Source organism: Apteryx mantelli, chromosome 2 (genome assembly GCF_036417845.1).
Source record: "Apteryx mantelli isolate bAptMan1 chromosome 2, bAptMan1.hap1, whole genome shotgun sequence".
Taxonomy (NCBI): Eukaryota; Metazoa; Chordata; class Aves; order Apterygiformes; family Apterygidae; genus Apteryx; species Apteryx mantelli.
In genome coordinates, this window is record NC_089979.1 from 20,468,612 (window position 1) to 20,478,257 (window position 9,646).

The 9,646-nt window shown below is 42.7% G+C and overlaps 1 protein-coding gene across 4 annotated transcripts in view; it reads left to right on the forward strand.

The window, feature by feature from the left end:
- The first annotated feature begins 380 nt into the window (after window positions 1–380).
- The window catches only part of WWP1 (WW domain containing E3 ubiquitin protein ligase 1), a 59,797-nt gene continuing 50,531 nt past the window's right edge, over window positions 381–9,646 (forward strand). For 2 of the 4 annotated variants that reach the window (XM_013956881.2, XM_067290257.1), the window contains exon 1: window positions 1,311–1,458. The gene's annotated coding sequence lies outside the window, so the exon portion shown is untranslated. Of the gene's footprint in view, window positions 444–1,310; window positions 1,459–6,013; window positions 6,074–9,646 lie in introns of those variants that run through there. The other 2 variants (XM_067290254.1, XM_067290255.1) reach the window with 2 other exon arrangements.

The window sequence follows — 9,646 nt, forward strand, 5'->3', positions numbered from 1 at the left end:
AAAATTGAACTGAACATAATGATTTTTTTCCCCAGACTTTGTTGATTTTGTATAAAGAATGAACAGGTTGGAAAGTAGCATTTTTAAGATCTTCACTTTTGTTTCCTGTAGGAATTTACATGCCCAGGCGAGCCTGTTGGCCCTTTGTCTTTTCAAAGCAAAAAAACACCAGAGTTTTTTGGAAATTGCTTCAGGGTCTCATAGCGTCCGCTTTTCTTCCCTGGGATTAACAGTGGTGCTCGACTTTCTGAGGCTACCACTCAAAGGCTGTGTTCATACCCAAGGGTTCGCGTTATCACTGCCTCCATATGTCATTCGGTACGAAGCTAAAGCTCCATCAGCCGTCGATGCAAGACACGAGCCTCCCGCGCTCGGACACACAAGCGCTTTCAGGCCTGTCAGCGCGCAGGGAGGAGCCGCCTCCACCGCCGCTGGGGTAACAGGTAACTCGCGCCGCCCTAACGGCCCTCGCGCGCGCCGGCTCCGCCGGCCGCCTGCCCAACCGCCCAACAGCCATCGCGGGCGGTTGCTGCCCCACCGGTCCCTCCAGCTCCCACGCAGGGCGGGGAGGAACCGACCTTTTTTTTCCCCCCCTCCCAAGTATGGAAAAAGTATAAGTTATGCAAAGGGCGGGAGACGAGGCCGGACGCAAGGGGAAGGAGACCAACTAGACGGATCGTGGAGGCTCCGAACCGGGCAGGGTGCGAGGGCCGAGGGCGACCGCAGCAAAGCCTGCCGCCCGGGCGCAGCGGCCCTCGCTGCGTGCGCGGCGCGGCAGGGCGGGGGCGGGAGCAGGCGCCCCTCCTTTATCACTCGCGCACCGCCGGGTGTGCTGGCTCCCAGCGCCGCTCGCCGCAGAGCGGCCTTCTCAGCGGGCAGTGACTCACAGGAGCCTCCCTTATCCTGCCCGTGCACGCTCTGCCCCGCGGACGGTACCCCGGCGCCGCCGCCCGGCCCCTCCTCCCCCGTCCACACGGGGCTTGATTCCGCCCGCTCCGCTCTTCTCCCCGGCGCAGCGCCCAAATTGGTTCAGCCCGGGGCAGGCGCTAGCAATAAGCCCTGTCCCCTTGGAAGAGCCTCGGCTCAGACTCGCCTCCTCCCTCCCTCCGCCGCTGCGCATAACTTGGTTCCGACCGGGCCCTCTCGCCCGGGCGGCGGCGGCCGCAGCTCCACAAGTTCCTGCCGCCGGTGCCCGGGGCGCGCGCACGGGGCTGGCGCGGCCGTTGGGGGCGCGCGGCGGCGGGAGCGGCGGCGGCGGGAGCGGGGTGGTTGTGCACGAGCCGCCGATGCCGCTGTGAGATGGCATCATCCTGCGCGGCGGCGGCGGCGGAGCGCGGCGCGGAGGGGTGAGGAGCCGCCGCGGCGGCGAGGAGGAGAAGAAAAAGAAGAAGAAGAAAGAGGAGGAGGAGGTGGGGGGAGGCGGAGGAGGCGGCAGCAGCTCTGAGGCTGCGAGCCACGGTAAGGAAACAAAACAGGCTGTGCCGCAGCCGTTTCGCTTTGCGGTCTGGCCTGACGGAGCCCGGCCGGCCCCGGGAGAAAAACGGCTGCCGTTCTTCTCGCTCTTCCTCGCCGCGGCCGGGCTGGGGGAAGCGCGGCGGTGCGGGCGGGGGTGGGCTCTGGACGGGTGCGAGCTGCCCCTGTCACGGAGGGGCGGGGAGGAGGGGAATGGGCGTGGGGGCTAAAATGGCGAAGGGAGGCGCAGGGAGGTCTCGGTCTCTGGCTCCTTTCCGGCACTTCAGCTCGTCGCACCCCCTGGGCCTTGCAGGAGACGGGTGTGTGTGTGTGGGGGGGGGGCGCTGCTTCTCCCCCCTCGATGTCCCCGCTTGGTGGTGGAGGACCGCCGTGTCCCCTCCTCTCGCCCACCCTGGCTCAGGTCTGGCCAGGGCCTCTCGGCCCGCACCTGGCTCGGCAGGGAGGGAGGGTCGGTACTTTCGTGGGCTCGTGGAGGTACAGGGCGGGGAAAGGGCGGCGGGAGTGTCGCTGGTATCCGGTGTCAGGCGAATAACCTTGTTTATTCCTGTCTACGGCCTTTCAAGAGAGGGTGACTGAGGGCTGAGTCCTGACCTGTGTCAACGCCGAGTGGACTGCGGGAGGCATTAGTGCCTGGGAGGCTGTGAGGCAGGCGCAGGGTCGGCCCTTGCTTGGTTATCCGCGGGGTGAAGGCAGAGGAGAAGGATGTTGTTACGTTTCGGTTTCACCTTCTTTGCTGAAACGGGGGGAGGGAGGAGGTGAAGAGCAGTCTCCCCTCTCCAGTGAGCTGCTGTAACCCCACAGCCTGTCATCATCGTCCCTCACAGTATGTGTGGTGGGCAGGAGGGGATGAAGGGTGGGTGGGAAGTCATCACTGTTACTGCTGAAGTTATAGGTGTCTGTGAATCTCTCTGGTCCTCTTAATGTAAGTTTTGCTGAGAAGATTGTGAGAATTTGAGATTTTGAAACACCTATTCATGTCATTTATCTTGGTTTATATTGTGACATGATGCTACAGCTTGGTGTAACTGTTCATTTACCTAGTTTTTCTGTATGTGTCTTATTTTTGGAACAATACCAGTTCTCTTGCAAGTTAAACTATGGTGATCTCACTCTGCTTCCAGGTCTATAAATGTTTAAACTGTATGTCCAAGAGAGAAAAGGACTCAACACTATCGAATCATTTTAATGGAGCCCTTCAGTGTTTGGATTAAACTCTGAAAAAAGATCTTTTAGTATTTCAGCCATATTTTCTTATGATTTCTGTGTCTCACAGAAAATCAGTAGGATATTTTGCATTAAAAAACCCAGGTTATGCAAGTTTAGTAACACTGGCTTGCTAGATGGTACTATCACTGGATGCGGACAGTTGGGTTAAATATGGCTGTCCTTCACATGTATGATATATATATATGGCCATCATAGTAACAAACTCTGCTTAAAATTTGTTTTGCTCTAATCCCTTTGTTATATAGGAATAAACTGATTAGTGATGATCTCTGGTAACTCGTCACTTAACTTGGGCTTTTTTTTTAATTTTGTATGCTGTCTTATCTGAGTCCATGTTAATAGATGTATAAACTGAATTATTATTTCTCCTTGATTTTAATAATAAAGATTTAAGAAATTTGCATAGAAAAAATATTAGGATTTTTCATCCTTTTAAGAAGGATTTTACAGCTTGTAAAAGCACAGTTTATCTGGAAACTTGTCAAAGGTGCTTTAAAATAGGACAGCTAGAAATATTTTGAACTAATGTTGGTTGTAAACCAATCTGTGGTTTTAGAATCCTTTTGTCACTTCTTTGGGCCATATTTTAAGTTTTTGTTTAAATGTCTGATCCTGTAAATGCTACTAGTTAGTATATCTTACTATCAGTAGTCTTTTTCCAATGATACTGTAGAATAATTTCCTTAAATACATAATTATACTTGAAATCATACAAGCAATTTTAAATGCTCAAGAGTGAGGGACACCTTGTTACCAATAGGATATAAACTATTTTTGTTTGTAAAATTAATTTACATTTGTTGCTAAACATCAGCGAACAAAAGATTGTAAGTGAACTTTATGTGTTTTGTTAAAGAGTTGGCAATAAAGTTAAAATAACCACCTGTCTTCAAGTGCTTCTTAAATTTTGGGAGGACTCACAGGGCTCAGAGCCAATCCTCTTTCCTGATTCTGTGGAACCCCTGAGAGATGGAGGAATGCCTGCCAGTTCTGTTGCTTTTTCTTTTTATTATTATCCTTCTTATTTTTCCATACAAATATTGTAAGTTGGAATTTGTACCCAGTCACTTTTCTGCTTTTACTCTTAAAAATAATGTGTATGTGGGAAAGAGATTCTTCTTTCCCTTATTATTGTGTGTCCAAAAAATAAGATCTGTGATGGGGAAGATGGTATTGTGTTCAGTTTCTTCATTCTTCTCCCAAATTCCTATGCCAATGAAACACTGCGTTTGAAAACTGAGGTATTGTAATCAAAAATTCATGAGCTAAGCCATATTTATTAATTAAAAATGGTTACTGTTTATGCACTTAGGCCAGACTGTTATGGTTAGCTTTTTTGCTAAAAAACAGAAGTTCATTCTAGAATTTAATTGACTAGAATCCAGATAATGAAGCAAGAAGGCTTGGAAGGGAAATGGATGGAGGGATAGACAAATGCAAACATCAAAAAATGTCTCCTCCAAGCCCTCCTTAAGTGATTTGTGGAGGTTACTTTTAACTTGGTTAAAAATACTCTGCTTTTTCAAAAGGGCTGAAGAGGAGGGGTGAAGTTACTGGTAAATACAACATTATCTTTTAAGCTAGGTTAGTACTCTTCTTATCTGCTTCTTCAGTGTAACATTTACCTCAATAAAAAAAAAAAGGATTTATATCTTTGCATCAATTGCATAAGAATCTAAGTTAGTGGATGAGCTGCTCCAATATGTCTTCCAGGATGAAAGTTTGAAAACTGTGGTATTTTTCCCCGCAGTTTCTATGGCAGCATCAGATTAATCAGGATCCTTTCATTTTTGCTGTCCTTATGAAATTTGTAAACCAGAACTGTCAAGCTCATTCTTTGAATTCTGAGTTTAGCTATTCCTAAGGAAGTTCTTCTTTTGCTTTGGGCTATATACAAACTTGGATAATAGCAGTTGGTTACAGCCAGGTCTGACTCTTCAAGTTTGTTTTGTATAAGTTTTAATGTCAGTGAGGCCACTTTCTTTTTTTCTTGTAGGCATTAGTTCAGATTTATCATAATCTACTCATGTTTTGCTGTAAGGACATACAATAATCACGTTTAAGAACCATCAAACGTATCAGAGATCTGACTTCCACTGTCTTGAAGGAAATGGATATGGTTGGAGAGAGAAATCTCCTTTTCCTCATCAGCAGAAGGGAGTTGGAGTAGTCCAGAAGAGGTATTCCATTGCAGCTAGACAAAGGCTTGTAGGAAAGCACAGATCTATGAGTGGCGCACCCCCTTTTCTTCCTAGAGCAGTGACATGATGCGTTTTTGCTGAAATTTGCTCTAGTACCTTTTTAGAGGGAGTTCTTTCTGTTTGTTTTTGATTCTCTTTTGTAAGTGACAAGTTCTAATTAGGACTTTTAGGATATGTTTTTGCTGTGTTTGAGGACCTAACAGTTTAAACAGAAGCATACTTGGATTTAGCTCTGTTTTGCAAGCCTAGTGTTGCTTTACAGAAGAACTCTTAAGGATTCCAGGGAAGTTATCAACTGTCAGAATAGTTTCAATATGTCAGAATTATTTAATTGGAAGAGCACTGATTTCTACCTCCCCACCTCCCTTTTTAGCGTTTGTGACAGAATGTTGGGGATACCACATGTCTAGTAGCCACCTAAAATGCAAGGATGAAGGTATGTAGTATGAAATCATTAATGATCATAGGTTTGTACGACTGTATGCTGCTGTGGTTCTGTAGAAATAGATATGTGGCAAACAAACTATCTTCTTCCTTCTTTCCTTTGTCAATCTTGAGGATTCTATAAGACTGTCATCTAAGGTATGGTTTGATAATTCAATATTATCGTAAAAGCACTATTGAAAGAGAATATGAATTGAAATTTAATTTATAAATTCTATTGCCTTTAAAGAATGAATGAATTTTACTTAGATGGTAGTTTTGCTTTATGAGAACTTTTGACCTAAAGTCTTCAATAAAAATCTGAGCGAAGCACGGGTTTAACAGAACATATTATCTATTTGGGCTTTTGAAAAATTTTTGTTAATCACATTTTTCTTATTACTTGGATGTGTTGGAGGTGTTAATGTTCTGCTTCAAGTGGCTAGGGTCTGAGTATATTTAATTGTAACCAGGTCAAAACCTGACAGGCATCCTCAGTGTTAAGGATATTAACTTGGAGGAATTTGTGGTGTAACTAATGCAGCTATTAGTCTCTTGTTTTGTACTGAAATCAGCCTCTGGTGTCTAGAGCAAGGAAATTTTCATTGACTCAAATCACTTCAGAATAATTCTGAATATAAAGATCTGTTCCTGAAAACACAGCAGTATGTTCTTTTGTTTTGTCTTAGATATAAGTGGCATAGAAAACTCAACATATTCGTAACTGATCTTCTCAAGTTGTTTTAAAGGTACAGAATTAACCCATCTACTTTTTTCTGCTCAGATTTTAGAGTTATTGTGCTGAAAATCATTGTGGGATGGGAGAAAACTATTTGAAAAAAATTTAGAGAAGTCACCTTTTTAAAATAAATAAGGAAAATAAACTCTTTACGCATTCAAACATCTTTACCTTGCAACCTGAAGCAGGCAGAAGAGAGCTCTTATCTGTACTTCTGTGAATACAGAGGAAAATGTGCAGAGTATATTCTGCACATATTTCTAGTTACTGGGATTTCTACCATACTTTCTTGCTATTAATATTTAAATGTAGCAGCAGAATCCTGTAAAAATAAACAAATGAAACCTTCTATCTGTCCCTTATTATACCTGAGAGAGAACTTCAGATTATATGTGAATTTTCACGTAGCTAGCAATTTTTCAGTATAAATCAAATCAAGTGGGCTGTAATTTTAGAGCAGGGAAAAATAAACAGGAAAGACAGTTTCATAATTTGTAAAATTGCACAATATATTTAGGCATCAGAACTGAAAGAACACATGTCCAGTTTTGAAACACAGTGCTCTGCTAGTTCCTCTGCAATTCAGTAAGGTGTAAATTTTCTTTATTTTTGTAAGCATGAACTAAAACTGCTGAACAGATCAAGATAGAATCATTTTGAAAACTGATTTTGTTTTTGCTAACTGGTGTGCTGATACTAACTCTTTTGCTTTTTGAAGTATGCACAGTGACATTAAAGAATCTATGCATAAACCTGACAGTCAAAAAGCAAAACAAAATACAACAGCAAAGCTAAAAAGATGAAAAACAATAGGATTGCCAAACTTTCCTCTTCCCCCCAGGATAGAAGTGTGGAAGCTGCATTTTCTTAACTTTGTTATCTTTATTCCTTCATTCTTCTCACTTCCCTCTTCCCCCCCCCCCCCAACTTCATTTTTACACTGCTGTTTTTTTCAAAAGATGACCACTGTCTTACTGTAGTAGTGGAAAGACTTAGTTTTTTTTTTTTTTAAAAAAAAGCCATATTTTCTCTTCCTGATGTAAGTCAGAGGATAAGAAAAATTTCAATTAGTATGGAAAATTTGGTGGAGAGCTCCTATAATTTGTGTGGCCATTCAAAAAAAAAATCCCTGATTGAGGGTCTAGTGAGAGGTTACTGACAAAGCTGTGTTGTTATGGGATGGCGAGTAAAACTGTCCTGGTTACGGAATGGCTATGGGTAGAAAACTAGTTGAAGTCTTAATTCATAACATGACAAGATGACTAATATTAATGAAGTAACTGGTGTCCATTTGTCAGGGAAAAGTGATTTAAAAGGGAACCTGCAAAATCTGTAGGTCATGAAGTTACTTATGAGTAAAGGAAATGGGAACTTCAGATAGACGTAACAGAGAGAGTTTAATATGTGATGGTAATAAGAGCCCAGCATAATTATGGATTGCATTATCAAAAGACCTGATTAGTTCAGGAGTGGACTAAAAAGTGCTGCAATGCTGGAATCGATTAAGAATGTAATACAGAATTAGTGTGCAAGCTAGTATATGTTAATTATATCTTTTGTATTTGGAAAATGCTAAATATTACTACTGTATGGTCCCATTGTATGGCCCTATATGGGGATGTCCTGCTTTAGGTCTTTTACAAACACATTGTTGTGTTTCTTGGTTGTTTATATCCCATTTGTGTTAGGGGAAAAATGACTGAGGTGCAAACTATTAGACTAGTAATGCTTCTGTACAAATAAACTGGAAAATACTACTTATTTTTAGCATAAAAAGAAGGTAAAGATGAGGATGGCTCCAGTAGAGGTACACAGAACCTTGAATAGGATATGAATAAATTGCAGCCTGTGCTTTTAACTGTCTTTCATATAGCTAAATTAAAAAAAGTTGAGTAGGGTAGTCTGTCAGGAAGTAATTGCTACAGGATTCTGTTGGAGTTGGTTCATATAGGATTCAAAATAAGGAACAGACTGTTATACAGACAAGGAGACAATTCATTGTTAAATAGTGGAAGACTAAAAAAAAAAAAGGAAAAAGGAAACATATACACATTATACTTCAGGACATAAACTAACCTCATTTCTAGACTGTCTGCTACAGGCTTTCTTGGATGTTTTTGTACCACTTGGTATAGTCTGCTTTCAGAGAGGGTTGATGTTCTGGTCTGTTTTGGATAAATCTGTTACAGTGATTCCTTCAGTTTCAAAGCTTGAAAGCTTATAAAAATTAACATTAAATTAAATAAGTCTTAATTCACAGAGACATTCTGTTTTGGCTTATTTTCCTGCATACTTCAAAATTTTGTGTTTGGGGGGAAAAAAAAAAAAGCCCAGATAAGGGACAGTAAGAATATTTTTCTAGGTTTTGATTGACCCTCCCCCCAAATTTAAAAAGCTGATGTTGCAAAGGTTGATGTAGAAAATGTAGGAATAAAATAGAGAATAAAACAAATGACAACATCATGCCGCTGTTTATATCCATTCCTATCTTGAAGGATAAGATTTGTGCATTTTTAAAAATCTTTTCCACTCCCCACCCTGTCTCAAAAAGTATATAGTAGAACTAGAGAAGATACAAAGAAGGACAGCAAGGATGACTGATTTCATGGAAGAAGATTTATAGAATGACAAAGGATTCTTGATATTCTTCAGGTTGGAAAAAAGATGTTTTAATCATGACTGGCATGAACAAAGTGAACAGAGAATTATTGATTGGTGTCTTTTTTAATTTAAAAAAAACAGCAACAGAAACAAGGACACATCAAGTGAAACTGGTAAACATCAGTTTCAAAGCAAAGCAAAGGAAGTGGTTCTTCATGCAGCTTGTAGTTGAGGTGTGGAACTCCTTACTGCAGGTTGATGTGCCTGTGAAAAGGTTACATGGCTTTATTGCATACTTTTTGCAGGTTTTCTTTTGCTGCAAGGTAGCTGAAGGCAATGTTTTATGGCCTTTGAATCCAAATGTAAATCTTGTGTTTTCTTGACTGATGTATTGTTAGGCTTAATGTCCATAGTGAGGGATCTTTTCAAGAGCTTGACTCTGGAATCAGAGCGGTTTAAGAGCTGGTGTCTCAAATGTCTCAAAGGTGTCTTTTTTTCCTTTTCTCTCTCGTTCTCTCTCGTTCTCTCTCGTTCTCTCTCGTTCTCTCTCGTTCTCTCTCGTTCTCTCTCGTTCTCTCTCGTTCTCTCTCGTTCTCTCTCGTTCTCTCTCGTTCTCGTTCTCTCTCGTTCTCGTTCTCTCTCGTTCTCGTTCTCTCTCGTTCTCGTTCTCTCTCGTTCTCGTTCTCTCTCGTTCTCGTTCTCTCTCGTTCTCGTTCTCTCTCGTTCTCTCTCGTTCTCTCTCGTTCTCTCTCGTTCTCTCTCGTTCTCTCTCGTTCTCTCTCGTTCTCTCTCGTTCTCTCTCGTTCTCTCTCGTTCTCTCTCGTTCTCTCTCGTTCTCGTTCGTTCTCGTTCGTTCTCGTTCTCTCTCGTTCTCTCTCGTTCTCTCTCGTTCTCTCTCGTTCTCTCTCGTTCTCTCTCGTTCTCTCTCGTTCTCTCTCGTTCTCTCTCGTTCTCTCTCTCTCGTTCTCTCTCTCTCGTTCTA